At 43.8% G+C, this 15,992-nt stretch overlaps 1 protein-coding gene across 1 annotated transcript in view; it reads right to left on the reverse strand.

Moving 5' to 3' along the window:
* Window positions 1–15,992, reverse strand: part of ZNF804B (zinc finger protein 804B) — an 825,765-nt gene that overhangs the window by 202,790 nt on the left and 606,983 nt on the right. The window lies entirely within an intron of this gene.

The following is a 15,992-nucleotide window of genomic DNA, read 5'->3' on the forward strand; positions in this document are numbered from 1 at the left end:
TGATATACTCTCCATTCCCAGACTCAAAAAAAGAGGAGGTGGAATACTGCTAGCTACCAGAAAAGAACTTAAACTAATTCCCCGAAATGTTACCACCCCTCTTAAACATGAAATTGGCCTCTTCAAATCTGCCCAACTACAAATATGTCTAGTTTACTCCCTCCCAGGTCTCCTCAAAAATGACCCATCCCCACTTATCAAATTTATTGCTGAAAACCTCGACCTTGACATCCCAACCATTATACTTGGTGACTTCAATCTCCATGTTGACTCATCCCCTCAGTCACCCTCCTATGAACCCTTTCTCTCCGCACTCAATGCCATGGGATTACATCAAATTATAAACTCACCCAAACACAAAGCTAGACACACACTGGACCTAATCTTTACCAATTAAATTATCCACACATATGAAACACCCACTTGCTCCACAATATCCTGGTCCAATCACTATCTCATAAAAACTAAGTTATCGTTTAAGAAAACACTCATTTCCTCTCCCCCCTACAACATCACCATCCAATTTAGAAAACCCTGCTCAAGAGATGACCTATCAATCTCCCTCACTAAAGCCCTACAAAAAATTGACCTATCTGACACAGACTATGTATTTCACACCTGGGATAACATCACTAAAGACATAGCCAACAAACTATGCCCTCTCACCTCAAAATCTATAAATCCCTCTCAATCTAACAAAAAACCCTGGTACTCACCTGAATTAAGAATCCTCAAATGCGACCTTAGAAATAAAGAAAAGAAATGGCACAAATACCCCTTCCCCACAACACTTGCCACTTACAAATCCACCCTATATGCCTACAGAACATCCACTCAGAAGGCCAAACGTGACTTCTATGCACGTAAAATTCATGACCTCCAATTTAATCCTAAAGCTCTTTTTTTTATACGTATCTGACCTCACAAAAACCCCCAACCATCCCTCCGCCCTCATGGATTCCAAAAACAGAAGTAACAACCTCACCTACTTCTTTAACACAAAATCTACAAACTTATCTCCAGCTTTCCCCCATTCTCCCCCCATTCCAACCCCCCCCCCCCCCCATCCCAGTGCCCTGTTGGATCATCTTGAGACCACATCTAAATTAGAAATAGAATCACTCTTAAAGAAACTCAAACCTGCCACCCACCCAGCTGATGCCATCCCCTCCAAACTTTTATTAACTATCCCGGATGTAATAGCCAAACCCCTTGCCGACATCATTAATTGCTCCCTCACTACTGGTAAAGTCCCCACCATACTAAAACAAGCAATCATTAAACTCATTCTTAAAAAAGGAAACCTCAACCCCACTGAACTCGCTAATTATCGGCCAATATCCAACCTGCCTTTTCTAGCTAAAATCATGGAAAAGGTTGTCAACATCCATCTCTCTGAGCACCTAGAGAAACATAAAATACTTTTCCCATCCCAATTTGGATTCCGAAAACATTTCAACACTGAAACACTCCTAATCACCCTCTCAGACACCCTTCTCAAGGGCATGGACAAAAGACAATCCTACATCCTAGCCATGCCCGACATCTCAGCTGCATTTGATACTATTAACCATGAAATTATGCTACACCAACTAAAAAACATTGGCATCTCTGGAATTGCCCTGAGCTGGTTCAGTTCCTACCTTGACTATAGACAATTCAAGGTTAAACTTGGAAACAGTATATCAGACCCCCTCAACTCATCCAGAGGAGTGCCCCAAGGCTCATCTCTATCCTCCACCTTGTTCAACATTTATATGTTACCTGTCTGCCAGCTCCTAACTGACCTAGGCCTCACTCATTTCATTTATGTGGATGATGTCCAAATTCTTTTCCCTGTAACGGACTCTTTCCCTAATGCATTAAAAATGTGGGACAACTGGCTCACATCAATTAATACCCTCCTTAATACACTTAATCTTGCCCTCAACCCTGCAAAAACCAAGCTCCTCCTCATATCACACAATTTAACGATCAACTCCCCAGCAAACACAACATCTAACTCCAATTCATCCCATTTCTCCAAAAATTCACGAAACCTGGGAGTCATCATAGATAACCAGTTTAACTTAAAAAAAATTCATAAACACCACCACCAAAGAATGCTTCTACAAACTTCATGTACTTAAGAAACTCAGACCCCTCCTCTACTTCAATGATTTCCGTACTGTTCTCCAGGCCCTCATCTTTTCAAAAAAAGACTATTGTAACGCCCTCCTGCTTGGCCTCTCCAACTGTTCCATAAAACCACTCTAAATGCTACAGAACGCCACAGCCAGAATCCTCACCAACCCACGAAAAATGGACCACATCACTCCCATCCTAAAAGACCTCCACTGGCTCCCCATCTCATTCAGAATCCTCTACAAGAGTCTCACCATCATTCACAAAACCCTTTACAACCAGGACCTTAACTAGATGAATGATTCTCTCTTTTTCCACTCCTCTAACAGACCTACCAGATCTGCCTACAAAGGGACCATACACACACCTGCTCCCAAACTCACACACCTCGGCTCTACAAAAGATCAGGCGCTATTTCTTGTAAGACCCACTATTTGGAACTCAATGCCTCCTACTTTACGTTTGGAACCTAACCCACATATGTTCAAAAAATGATTGAAGATCAGGCTCTTCCAATAGGCATTTAACTAACTTCCTTACTTCCCCTCTCCAATTTCCCCCTCCCCCTTACCTCAATTAGCTTTTCTCCATGTATATTGTCTAGTGGTTGAGCAGTGGGCTACAAACCAGGAGACCAGGCTGCAAGTCCCGCTGTCACTCCTTGTGACCTTGGGCAAGTCACTTTACCCTCCATTGCCTCAGGTACAAACTTAGATTGTAAGCCCTCTGGGGATAGGGAAATACCTACAGTACCTGAATGTAAACCGATATGATATCTCAGATCGAATGTTGGTATATAAAAAAAAATATAGATATATATATATATGTGTGTGTGCATGTTATAAAATTGGCTGACCGCATGCATCTGTTCATACAGTTGCCGATTTTACCATGAAAGTGGGGGGATTTTAATAGAATCACATGCCGATGCCATTACTAGTTTTCCCAGTTCATCCAGGTAAGGGATAGGACTTCCAAACACCCCTAGTTTAATAGTTTAATAATGCTTTCGGCAGGCTTTTACAATTCATCTTTAAGAGCTTTACAGCTGTTACAAAATGTTGCAGCATGATGGAACACATCATTTCTATACTATATAATCTATACTGGTTACCTGTTTATTAGCCCGTTCAGTATTAAATAGCTGTGACGGTGTTAAATTTAATAAAACTTGATCCTTTTCTCTGGACTGCTGCTGTTCTCTGAATTCATATACTGACTCATGCCCTACTGTCAGTTAGGAGGGATTTGTTAGACATGCCTTCACCCAAAATGGCACGTTTGGATAAAACAAGACAAAGGACTTTCTCTGTTGCTGCACATGAGCTTTGGAACTAATTACTTTAAGAGTTAGGGCTTACTTTATGTCCTAAATCCTTCAAATCCTTGCTGAAAACACATTTTTCAGGCCTGCTTATGATTAATTTAAGTTGCTGCCTTTTAAACTCTCTAGTGATGGTCAAGTTCAGTTCAGCATTTTCACATATTTCAAAGGAGTTGTTGTTATGTCTGTTTGATATTGTTTAAATGTTATATATTTAAGTTTACTACTATGTATGTATGTTTGTAAATCATCTAGAGCATTGTGCACCAGGTGATTCATAAATTCCAATACACATAAAGATACTGATATCACAGAAAAATTCTAGTAAACAGAAATGTATGCAAATAGAACATTAGTATTAAAAAGATTAACGTGGATGGTGATAAATCTCAAAGTCCATGATAAGCCTTGGAAAGATAACTACACTTCAAGAGGTATAGTTAACGTCCCCTGAGAGCATCTGCAAGTTAACACACCTGCTCATGTTTTGTGCATCAAATTATGCACTCGCCGGAATGATGAAATAATTGATGCTTGCAGTTTTTCTTCACTCTTTTTTACATTTTTTTAATTAAAATATATTGCTGTATAATGTTTTTGATTTGAATAGCAATTCAATCAATAGGGAGAACAACTTTTCAAAATCATACCTATGAGTAAAACAGTGAGGAGTTTGAATATTTGTCCACCCCTCCCCCATGACTGTGAGAAAAAGTAGCTACAGTGTTCATATGTAGTTTTTCATGTTGCAAACAAAGCGAGGAGGTTAGGTCAGGGGAGAAAGCAAACACATGCTCAGCTTTTTATAACTAATATTTGTGTCAGTCCTGACTTATTTTCGTTTCAAAATAATCTAGGAGTATCTCAATACGAAACACATGGAAAAAGAGTTGTCATGTCATGACGGATTCCTATTATCTGAACACAAGCAGTTATCCAACTTATATGTGTTTCTACCTGGGCTTAGTTCGCAGATCGCTCTCATAAACATTGACAGAAAACAGAGAAATTATCTCTCCAAAGATTTGATTTGATATAGGAGATTTTCACTATTTTATAAAAGAACTGTAAAACCAAATTTTCAGAAGTTGCACATAAAAATCAGTATATATGCGTGTAAATAGCCTATAACTTGCATCTATGCTGCTTTGAAAACCAACAACATAATGTGAAAGGGTTCACAAGTAAATCTACGTGTGTCAAAAAGGTGTGGTCTAGGGGTGTTCCTGAGTGGGGCAAACATTCACGCATGTAAGTTGCCATTTAATAAGAGATTTATGTGTAAAGAGCTGACTGCTTACTCTCATATACTTACATCTGCTCTTTATCTGTAAAGATTTAAACGGCTTTATCTGTAAAAGTTTTAAACGGCTGCAAAGCCGCTACTTAGCTGGATAAGCTGGAACTTATCTGGATAAGTGCAGTATGAGGTAGATTTTGAAAAAGAACGCGCATGCATCCATGTGTGCATGGATACGTGACTTTATAACATGGGCGCACTGGCGCGCCCCTGTTATAAAATCCCAGTCGGCGCACGTAAGGGGGTTATAATTTAGCAAATTCACATGGCAACCCATCATCTGGCTTCCCCAGTTCCCTCCCAGTCTGCTCCAATTAAGGAACTTCCCTACCCCCTACCTTAACCTCCCTTCCCCTTCCCCTATCCTACCCGCCCCCTATCTCTGTCCTAGCCCCCCCCCCCCACATTTTTTTAACTTATATTTCTCTCTTGCAAATGGCTACTGTACTGGGCGCCTCTAGCGCCGCATTTACCCGCCCCTGGACTGCCCCACTGCCGAGGCCCGGCTCTTGTGCGCGTAACAGGGATTACGTGCACAGCCGGGCATTGCGCGTACCGCGCACATTTTAAAAGGGACTTGGCCGTGCACGTATCTCCTGTGTTTTACGCTCATGGGCCAATAAAAATCCGGCCTTATGCATTCAAACTTTTTTTAAAATACACGTGCAGGTTGCTGGGTGCATTTGGGCATATTTTATAACACGCGCATATCATATACACGCAGGTTATAAAATACGGGAATAGATTTCTGTGTGTCCATAAATACAAGTATATAGCTGCTCGTGCAGCTGTTTTAACGTTATCCTTCCTATGAATAAGCATTTACTCACATTCAATTCCATTGGGTCTTGTCATTAAGGAGGAGGAATAGCCTAGTGGTTAGAGCAGTGGGCTACAAACCAGGAGACCAGATTTGAGTCCTGCTGTCACTCCTTGTGACCTTAGGCAAGACACTTAACCCTCCATTGCCTCAGGTACAAAACTTAGGGCCTCATTTTCTAAGCAGTTCGCACGCCATAAGGGACCTTTCGCACACGAAAAGTCCCTTATCGCGTGCGATACCAGGATGGGGGCGGAGTCGGCCCCGGAAGAGGAGGAGTCGGGGCATCACCGGGGCCGACTCCATGACGACTGCGTGCACAGCGAAAAGGTAAGGGCCTTTTCGCCTCCTATTTCGCTCCCAATAGCAACACCTCCTATGGTGGCGCTATTGGGTGCGAAACTGGCAGCGACTGCACCGCGACGGTGCGATCGCTGCCGGCTAGCGCAGGCCCGCCTCCCCGTTTCGGCCCCCTGCCCCTCATCTTCTAAAGTATTGCAGGCCTGCGATACTTTAGAAAATGAGGCCCTTAGATTGTAAGCTCTCTGGGGATAGAGAAATACCTACAGTACCTGAATATAAACCAATGTGAAAACTCAGATCAAATGTTGGTTAATAATAACAAGTAAGGTGTAAAATATATTGCTACTTGACAACAAAACAGTTTTTTATGAATAAATATTTTTATTGGTATTTCTCAACAATGAATACAACACTGAGGATGGTATGTTCCTGAACCAACCTCGGACCAACTGCACCATAACAGGAATTACAACCACAACCTTCATCCCCCCCTATTTCAGATATTCCCTCCCACTCCCCCCACCCACGCATCACCCCCCTACCCCCCCACCCCACTCCCTATCCCAGGTGAGCGATTGAGTCCACCGCGATCAACAAACACTAATGCTATTACTCCTCAGGTTAAGTAAGTGGCACTGATGGCATCATACTGTCTACTAGGGGTGTGCATTCGGATTGACCGCATTAGTAAAACGCAACTCATATTTTTTTTTTACTTAAAAAATTGATTCGACATAAACGATCGGATTTCCCACATATCGAACATAGATATGTTCGATATGTGGGAAATCGCGATTGTTGAGCCAAAATAAAAATATAAACCCCCTCACCCTCCTTAATCCCCCCCCCCGACTTACCACAACTCCCTGGTGATGGAGCGAGGAGTGAGGACGCCATTTCTGCAATCCTTGGCGAGAAGCATGTGACGTCGGCGGCACGTCGAGTGACGCCGGCGTCACGTGATTCCCGGCTCGTTCGCGTCGGACGGCTCGTTCGGCCCAAAAAGAACTTTTGGCCAGCTTGGGGGGGGTCAGGAGGCCCCCCCAAGCTGGCCAAAAGTTCTTTTTGGGCCGAACGAGCCGTCCGGCGCGAACGAGCCGGGAATCACGTGGCGCCGCGTCACTCAGACGCGACGTCACGTGATTCCCGGCAAGTTCGCGCCGGACGGCTCGTTCGGCCCAAAAAGAACTTTTGGCCAGCTTGAGGGGGTCAGGAGGCCCCCCCCAAGCTGGCCAAAAGTTCTTTTTGGGCCGAACGAGCCGTCCGGCGCGAACTTGCCGGGAATCACGTGACGTCGGCGTCACGTGATTCCCGGCTCGTTCGCGCCGGATGGCTCGTTCGGCCCAAAAAGAACTTTTGGCCAGCTTGAGGGGGTCAGGAGGCCCCCCCCAAGCTGGCCAAAAGTTCTTTTTGGGCCGAATGAGCCGTCCGGCGCGAACTTGCCGGGAATCACGTGACGTCAGCGTCACGTGATTCCCGGCTCGTTCGCGCCGGACGGCTCGTTCGGCCCAAAAAGAACTTTTGGCCAGCTTGAGGGGGTCAGGAGGCCCCCCCAAGCTGGCCAAAAGTTCTTTTTGGGCTGAACGAGCCGTCCGGCGCGAACGAGCCGGGAATCACGTGACGCCGCGTCACTCGACGTGCCACCGACGTCACATGCTTCTCTCCAAGGATTGCAGAAATGACGTCCTCACTCCTCGCTCCATCACCAGGGAGTTGTGGTAAGTCTGGGGGGGGGATTAAGGAGGGTGAGGGGGTTTAAATTTTTTTTTTGCACATATGTACATATACCCAACTCATTGGATTTTTTTTATGTCCATATTAGCCGCAAGTGGGACCCCCTTTCGGACATAAAAAATATGAACATAAAATTTTGCTCTGCACATCCCTACTGTCTACATCCCTCACATGAGGAATCAAATTTCTAGCCCAATAGAGCTTACAGGCTTAAAATCATAATGATGTAATAATTTACGATTGGTAGGGCATATTTGCAAAATAATAGTCAGTGTGTAACATTTTAAAATCAAACAAGTGCTATTGTGTAATGTCCCAATGTCAACAAATATAAAATAAAGTCCTCAAGAGGTAACAAAAAATACAAAAAGAGTTTCTTTTACACGTATCTGTAAAGAATCAATGTATGATATCCTTCAGTAGGAAAAATGCTAAAAGCTGACATAAGTACAGCTCAAAGTTATACGGTATAAATATTTCAAACAAATGGCATTGACACAAGATGGAGACTGAAGACTGACATCATTATTAAGTATATCCAATGGGAAACCCAATATTAGCATTTTGGCAATATCCATTTTCTTAAGGGGAGAAAACCCAGACTAGTTGTAAATCACATTTTTCTGTGAGAAAAATATATAAAATCCCACTATTAGAAAACATTATTAAAAATGTAGAAATAGCCCAAAATACTCAAAATAGTTGCAGTATTTCATCAGACAAACATGTCTCCCAAACATTTATTTTTAACTGGATGTGAGCTCATGACCCTGAACTTTATCTTGGTTTAAAGGCAATACACTCACCCCACACCAGCCAATCAAAAACCAACCTTAAAAAACTGACCAATCTATTTCTTTATTAAGTCCAAATAGTTCAATGATGTTGAAAGAATGGATCCTTCACTGTTCCTTCACTGGATCCTTGACTATTATCAAAATCACCCCATGCCAGCTACACTAAGGCCTCTCATGAACAACACACTTAAGATCTTCAAAAGCATGGTCGGCAACAAAATGTTCTAAAAGAGGTGCGTCAGAACTTTTGTACTGAATACAAATATGATGCTCTTGAATTCAGATGCACAATGTCCTGTTCATTTTTCCTAAGTCGATGAACAAGCAGTGAGCACATTGGAATCATAGGGAATCTGTTACAATATCACTCTAATAACACCGCTGCTCGATTGACATCTGTTCTATCTTTTTCTCCTTCAGCTTATAGAGTGGCAAAGAGTATTAATAAGAACTGGCATGTTTTACAGTTATATCAATCTTTCAGGATAGACCTCTTATTGCTTATCTAAGAGGCAATAACATTAAAGATCGTATAGTGAGATCCACAGTTTGCACATCTTTAGTAGAAGAACCATTGGAGAGCGATCATTTTGTGTGCAGGGCGTGTTTTCTTTGTGCATTAGCTCATACTAATTTACCATTTGAAAAACTAAGTTCTTTAAACATAAAACAAGGACAACTTGTGCCAATAATAAGGTAGTATACATGATCTGGTGCCTATGTTCATTTTTGTATGTTGATAAAACCATACGTGCAATTAGGACATTCATGATAGAGCTTCAGAGTACAATCAGATGCTAAAGATTAGAGAGACCTTTAGTCGAACATTATCTGACACATAATCATGAGTTTGTGTATTTAAGTTTTACAGTTTTGGAAGAATTGAAGACAGATGCCTGGGGTGGCGATTATAATCACTGCCTGTTACAGAGTGAGAAAAGGTGAATTTTTATCCTACAGATACTACATCCTGCTAGGCTTAACAGGGAAGTTGACGGTTGGTATTTTTGTGAGAACGTGCTGATGTGTAGTGGTCCTGGTTAGCTGAGAGTTTGGATTGCTGTTTCATATATATTTAAGAGTTAGAGGTGTGGTAGCTTTCTGACCGCCATTATTTGAAATTCTAAGTCGAGTTGAGAGAGGTCATCTATAATGATATGTTTCCACTGTAACCTCTTTTTAGAATGGTGAAGATGTATATATTCTTTTAGTAATAGTTTATTAATATGATGCGTTGTACTTTTTTGTAGAGTTTCTGAAAGTCCCTGATGAAGGCATTGATATATGAAAAACATTGTCAATGTTGGGAATTTGTGTGAGCACTTGAGAGTGGAAAGAGCAAGTTATAAAGACAAGTACAATCTTGCTTTTAAGAGGTTACATTAAAAAATGGAGGTTCAGAATTTTCAAAAAATATTTTTTTAAGTAATAGAATAGAGGAACAATAAAGTTTGTTGAGTTACTATTAATATATAAAGGAACGGGTACATTACGTCAATTCAAGTGCTTTGTACTATATATGATACTTGTTGAAGCCCATTGTGGGCAAGAGCCTGTAGATTACAATATTGTAAGCACAATCTATCTGAATTCACTTCCTTTAAGAAAAGTGTTTTAAAGTGCAGTGTGATCCCAAATTTGTTTTTTGATATTTTCAATAATGTTCGAGGTGTTTTGCTCAGTATGGGGCAGATTTTAAAAAAATACGCGAGCGCGTACTTTTGTTCGCGCACCAGGCGCGAACAAAAGTACGCTGGATTTTATAAGATACGCGCGGCTACGCGCGTATCTTACAAAATCCGGGGTCGGCGCGCGCAAGGGGGTGCACATTTGTGAAACCTGCGTGCGCCGAGCCCAACGCGAGCTGCATGTTCCCTCTGAGGCCGCTCCGATTTCGGAGCGGCTTCGGAGGGAACTTTTCTTCGCCCTCCCCCCACCTTCCCCTACCTAACCCACCCCACCGGCCCTATCTAAACCCCCCCCTTAACTTTGCATGTGTCGCCGGCAGCCCCGCTCCGTCCTCTGGGCCCGGGGGCTGGTCTGGAGGCCTCGACCATGCCCCCGGGCTGGTGCCACGCCCCCGGGCCCGCCCCCAAAACGCCGGGGCCCACGCCCTAAACGCCGCGTCGTTTCGGGAATGCCCCCGGACACGCCCCTCCCTCCCCTTTTCGAAAGCCCCGGGACTTACGCGCGTCCCGGGGCTTTACGCGCGCCGGCGGCCTATGCAAAATAGGCGCGCCGGCGTGCGTGGGCCTTTTAAAATCCGCCCCTATGTTTGTGGATCTATTTAGCGATGCCAGGTAACAATAAATTCCTGAAAGGGAGTCTGGATCAGCCATTGTTCAGAAGTACAAGCATACAGGTTGGCAACATAAGGCGCCATGGTGGAAACAATTATGATCCTTTCACTTGTTGAAAATACTGTTTGTTAAATAAGAAACTAGTAAGCTAGAGCAAGAACTCCATAGGAGCATGAATAGGAGCCAAACAGGTATCCAACACAGAACATAAAGCCTCCAACGCTGATTCTTGTGAAATGTTAATATATAGGGAGGCAACATCTGTTGCAGAGGTGGACCCTTGGCCCAAGGTGGAGTTGACGCTACTGGTGGGGAAGCCCCCATGGGTCCCCACCATCGGGAGGCAGAGAAGAACGGGAAGCGGAGGCCAACTGGAGTTTTTCCAATATCAGCTCTCGTTCCCCACAGGTTGAGCCCTTGGGTGCCGAGGCCAGTTGGTCTTAGGAGGGCCTCCGCATGGTTGATCCCGTGAAGGATGCTCAAGGCAGGAAGCCAGGAGGCAATGGAGACACAGGGTCCAAGGAGGCTGAGTTCAAGACAGGGCCTGGAACCAGACGCCCGGACAGGCTGAAGCAGGCTAGAAGTCAGGAACACGTTAAGTCCAGGCTTGTAAATAGGCAAAAGCCTAAGAAAGGCCAAGTCCAATTAGTCAGCTGGAGGCAAAGACAGGTTCAAGCTGGAGTCAGGGCAGGTGGCTGGAGACAAGGTCACGGTACAAGCTGAAGTCAGGGCAGGCAGATGAAGACAAGGTCAGGTACAAGCTTGTGGGGGTCAGTGACTCTCCTGACCCCCACAAGACTTGCCAAAAATCCCTGGTGGTCCAGCGAAGGTCCGGGAGCGATCTCTTGCACTCGGGCCGTCGGCTGCCGGTATTCAAAATGGTGCCGATAGCCTTTGCCCTTACTATGTTCAGGGGCTACTGGTGCGATTGGTCGGCCCCTGTCACATGGTAGGAGCACAAGATGGCACCGGCCGTCCATTGCTCCTACCATGTGCCTGGGGTCGACCAATGGCACCAGTAGCCCCTGTGACATAGTAAGGTCAAATGCTATCGGTGCCATTTTGAATACCGGCAGCTGATGGCGTGAGTGCAGTAGATGGCTCCCGGAACCCTGCTGGACCACCAGGGAGGTTTGGTAAGTCTTGGGGGGGGCGGTCAGGAGGGTGGGGAGTAGTTAATTACATTTTAGCTGGGAAACGAATAAGAATGGAACGCATGAACGAATCGGGGCCCCCCCTTGCCGAATGCAACGTATCTGCCCCCACCACGAATATGAATACCAAATGTAACGTATGTGGTCCCTCTGCACATCCCTAGTGGATATTGCCAAAATACTAGCATCATTTTCCCATTGGATGCACTTCATAATGATGTCAGTCTGCAGTCTCCATCTTGTGTCAATGCCATTTGTTTAAAAATATTTATACTTCATAACTTTGAACAGTTCTTGTGCCAGCTAGACAGCTTCTGGTATTTTTCCTACAGAAGAATCTCATACATTTATTAATTACAGAGAAGTGTGCAAGAATTTATTTTGTATTTTTGTTACCTTTTGAGGACCTTATTTTTCAATTGTTGATTTTGGTCTATTACACACATAGCACTTATTTGATTTAGAAATGTTACACACTGATTATTATTTTGCAAAAATGCCTTACTAATGGTAAATGATTACATCATTATGATTTTTAGCCCAAAGCTCCATTGGGCTAGAAATTTGGTTCTCCATGTGAGGGTTGGGGTATGTATGATAGTATTTATTAGGGGTGTGCATTCGGATTGACCGCATTAGTAAAACGCAACTCATATTTTTTTTTTACTTAAAAAATTGATTCGACATAAACGATCGGATTTCCCACATATCGAACATAGATATGTTCGATATGTGGGAAATCGCGATTGTTGAGCCAAAATAAAAATATAAACCCCCTCACCCTCCTTAATCCCCCCCCCCGACTTACCACAACTCCCTGGTGATGGAGCGAGGAGTGAGGACGCCATTTCTGCAATCCTTGACGAGAAGCATGTGACGTCGGCGGCACGTCGAGTGACGCGGCGTCACGTGATTCCCGGCTCGTTCGCGCCGGACGGCTCGTTCGGCCCAAAAAGAACTTTTGGCCAGCTTGGGGGGGCCTCCTGACCCCCCCAAGCTGGCCAAAAGCGGGCCTCCTGACCCCCCCAAGCTCCTGACCCCCCCAGCTTGGGGGGGTCAGGAGGCCCCCCCAAGCTGGCCAAAAGTTCTTTTTGGGCCGAACGAGCCGTCCGGCGCGAACTTGCCGGGAATCACGTGACGTCGCGTCTGAGTGACGCGGCGCCACGTGATTCCCGGCTCGTTCGCGCCGGACGGCTCGTTCGGCCCAAAAAGAACTTTTGGCCAGCTTGGGGGGGGGTCAGGAGGCCCCCCCAAGCTGGCCAAAAGTTCTTTTTGGGCCGAACGAGCCGTCCGGCGCGAACGAGCCGGGAATCACGTGACGCCGCGTCACTCGACGTGCCACCGACGTCACATGCTTCTCGCCAAGGATTGCAGAAATGACGTCCTCACTCCTCGCTCGATCACCAGGGAGTTGTGGTAAGTCTGGGGGGGGGATTAAGGAGGGTGAGGGGGTTTAAATTTTTTTTTTGCACATATGTACATATACCCAACTCATTGGATTTTTTTAATGTCCATATTGGCCGCAAGTGGGACCCCCTTTCGGACATAAAAAATATGAACATAAAATTTTGCTCTGCACATCCCTAGTATTTATATAATACTGTTCACTATTTATTTAAAAAAATGTTTTGATGTCAAGTAATTGTATGGTTTATGAATTTACTTGTGTTTTGGATGATATTGATTATATGGTCATTTTTTGCTTCTTTTTAAATATTCTGTTAACTACAATTAACCTGGGCCAGAGTAGAATACAATGCACTGTGATTATACCCTCACACCTATGAATAGATCTCATTATCACTGAATAAACAATCAATGTTGTTCTAATAATATTGATCCCATATAGAAAAAGACAGAGAAACCATACAGAGCAAAAGTGTCTGTGGATAAATTTAGTTCCACATTACCTCATTTGCCTGCTTTCAGAAACATTTGTTCAACCAGTTCCCACTGGAAACAATGGGAAAAGCTCTGTCATTCCTACACATAGTAAAACATGCTTATTATAGTCAGAAAATACATTGCCATAGCAGTTTGGAGGGCCTGAGAAACTGCAAGCTTGTAAGACCAGCAGGAGTCCAAGTGAAAAAACTGCATATTTACACAAGAGGAGCAATTTTCAAAGAGTATAGGCTCCTAACTTTTGAAGTTAGGCTCCTAAATTGGCCCTTTTGAAAACTTACTAAGGCTGCGTACCTAAAGTTAGGCTCCTAGTTTAATTATGCTCCTAAATTTAGGATCCTAAACAGTGGGTGGCTACGGGGGCAGAATTAGGACAGGGAGACAAAGTTAGGAGCTTAGCACTGATTTTCAGAACTAGCCACAATTTAGGAGCCTAAATCTAGGCAAATAAATAGTAGGCCTGAGTTCAGAAGCCTAACATTTAGGATCCTGAAAGTATTTGAATTTTCAGCTGAAAACTTTGGCACTTACGTTCAGCAGAAAATAGATGCCTAACTTATGCACTTAATTTTGTCTTCTAAATTTAGGAGCACAATTTTATTTGAATATTGGTTTCAATATTTATACTGCATAATATATTGACAAATTTTCTCTCCTTGATGGGACAGCATTCACATACATCTTGTAGACCTCAAATTGTGCCTTGTGTAAAGATCTTGCATTATCAAAATGCCTTTCTACACAGGCCAATAAGCTAGAAGCACTAGAGCCTCATCTGTCCAATGCAAGGTCTCCATTACAACATGACTCACCCAGTATCCTCTGCTGTTATACCATAGGAAACTTGCTGAACAGACTAGATGAACCATTTGGTCTTTTTCTGCTGTCAGTACTATGTTACTCTGGGCCGGATTTTAAAAACCCTATGCACGTAAATCCAGAGGATTTATGTGCGGGGGGGGGGGGGGGGTGTGTGTTACACATGCAGGGCCTATTTTTAAAAGGCCCAGCGATGTGTGTAAAGGCCCAGGACGCGTGTAAGTCCCGGGGCTTGCAAAAATGGGCGGGGCATGGGCAGGGAGGTCCGGGGGCGGGGACAGAGTCCTCCGACATAGCGGCCATTTGCCACTGTGTCAGAGGATCGCGTGCTGGCAGGCTGCCGGCGCGCAACTTGCGCCTGCCCAGAGGCAGGCGCAAAAGGTAAGACAAAGGTCAGGGAGGTTAGAGTAGGGCATGGGGGGGAAAGGTTAGGGGAATGGGTGGGAAGGTCAAGTTAGGGGGAAGGGAACGGAGGAAGGCAGCGCGGCTCGGTATGCGCAAGGTGCACAATTGTGCACCTCGTGCGCGCCGATCCCTGATTTGATAATTTGCGCACGCAAGTTATAAAATCGGGCACTCATGCACTGCTTTGTAAGTCTACTCCTATATGTTTCAATGTAAATAATGGGAGCTACATGGACAAAGGGAGACCAGCTAGACTCTGTCCTGCTCTGTGCTTAAGTACATATATTTGGAGTAGCGGCCCTAGAAAATCAAATAAGTCACATATACAAGTGAGTAAATAACCATATGAGAAGAGCCTGACAATGGAAAGTATAGATAGGCTCCGCCTCATGCTTACTCCAAATAACTTTTAGTTCTTGGAAATAACTAGGGATGTGCTTTCATTAAAATGACATAGACAACATCCTCTATATTGTTTCAAGTAATTTTTAGTAAGAAACAATAGAACAAAACATTTCATTTTTCTTTCCTTTTCAGTATTCACTATTTCGCAATAATGTATGCTACTTGTAAATATTAATGCACATTATTCAGAAATACTGTGCACAATTAGGAGATAGTGCACAATGTTTCTGAATAGTATCCATTATTTGCAAATAATGTACTATTAAGAAATAGTGCACACTATTTACTGAAATTAAAAAAAAACAAAAATTAAAAAGCCCTCAATAAAATGAAATTCAAACGAATACTTCTCTCAAATGAAATGAAATGAAATAAATAATTTTGGCCTGTTGACCCCTGGAAATAACCTTTTGAGAGGTTGGAAACACAGAGACACATATTCAACTGGTCATATCTGGATAAAATGAACTGGGCAGCTTTGTCTGGTTAACTTTATGTAGGTATTCTGCCTGAATTCATGCTGGCTGAAAATCTGGTCTAACATTAGCCAAAGTGCTACAAGTAACTTTAGCCCTGCTGTTTGTCCAGTCGGAGTTATATAG

The sequence above is a fragment of the Rhinatrema bivittatum genome, chromosome 2 (assembly GCF_901001135.1).
Source record: "Rhinatrema bivittatum chromosome 2, aRhiBiv1.1, whole genome shotgun sequence".
Taxonomy (NCBI): domain Eukaryota; kingdom Metazoa; phylum Chordata; class Amphibia; order Gymnophiona; family Rhinatrematidae; genus Rhinatrema; species Rhinatrema bivittatum.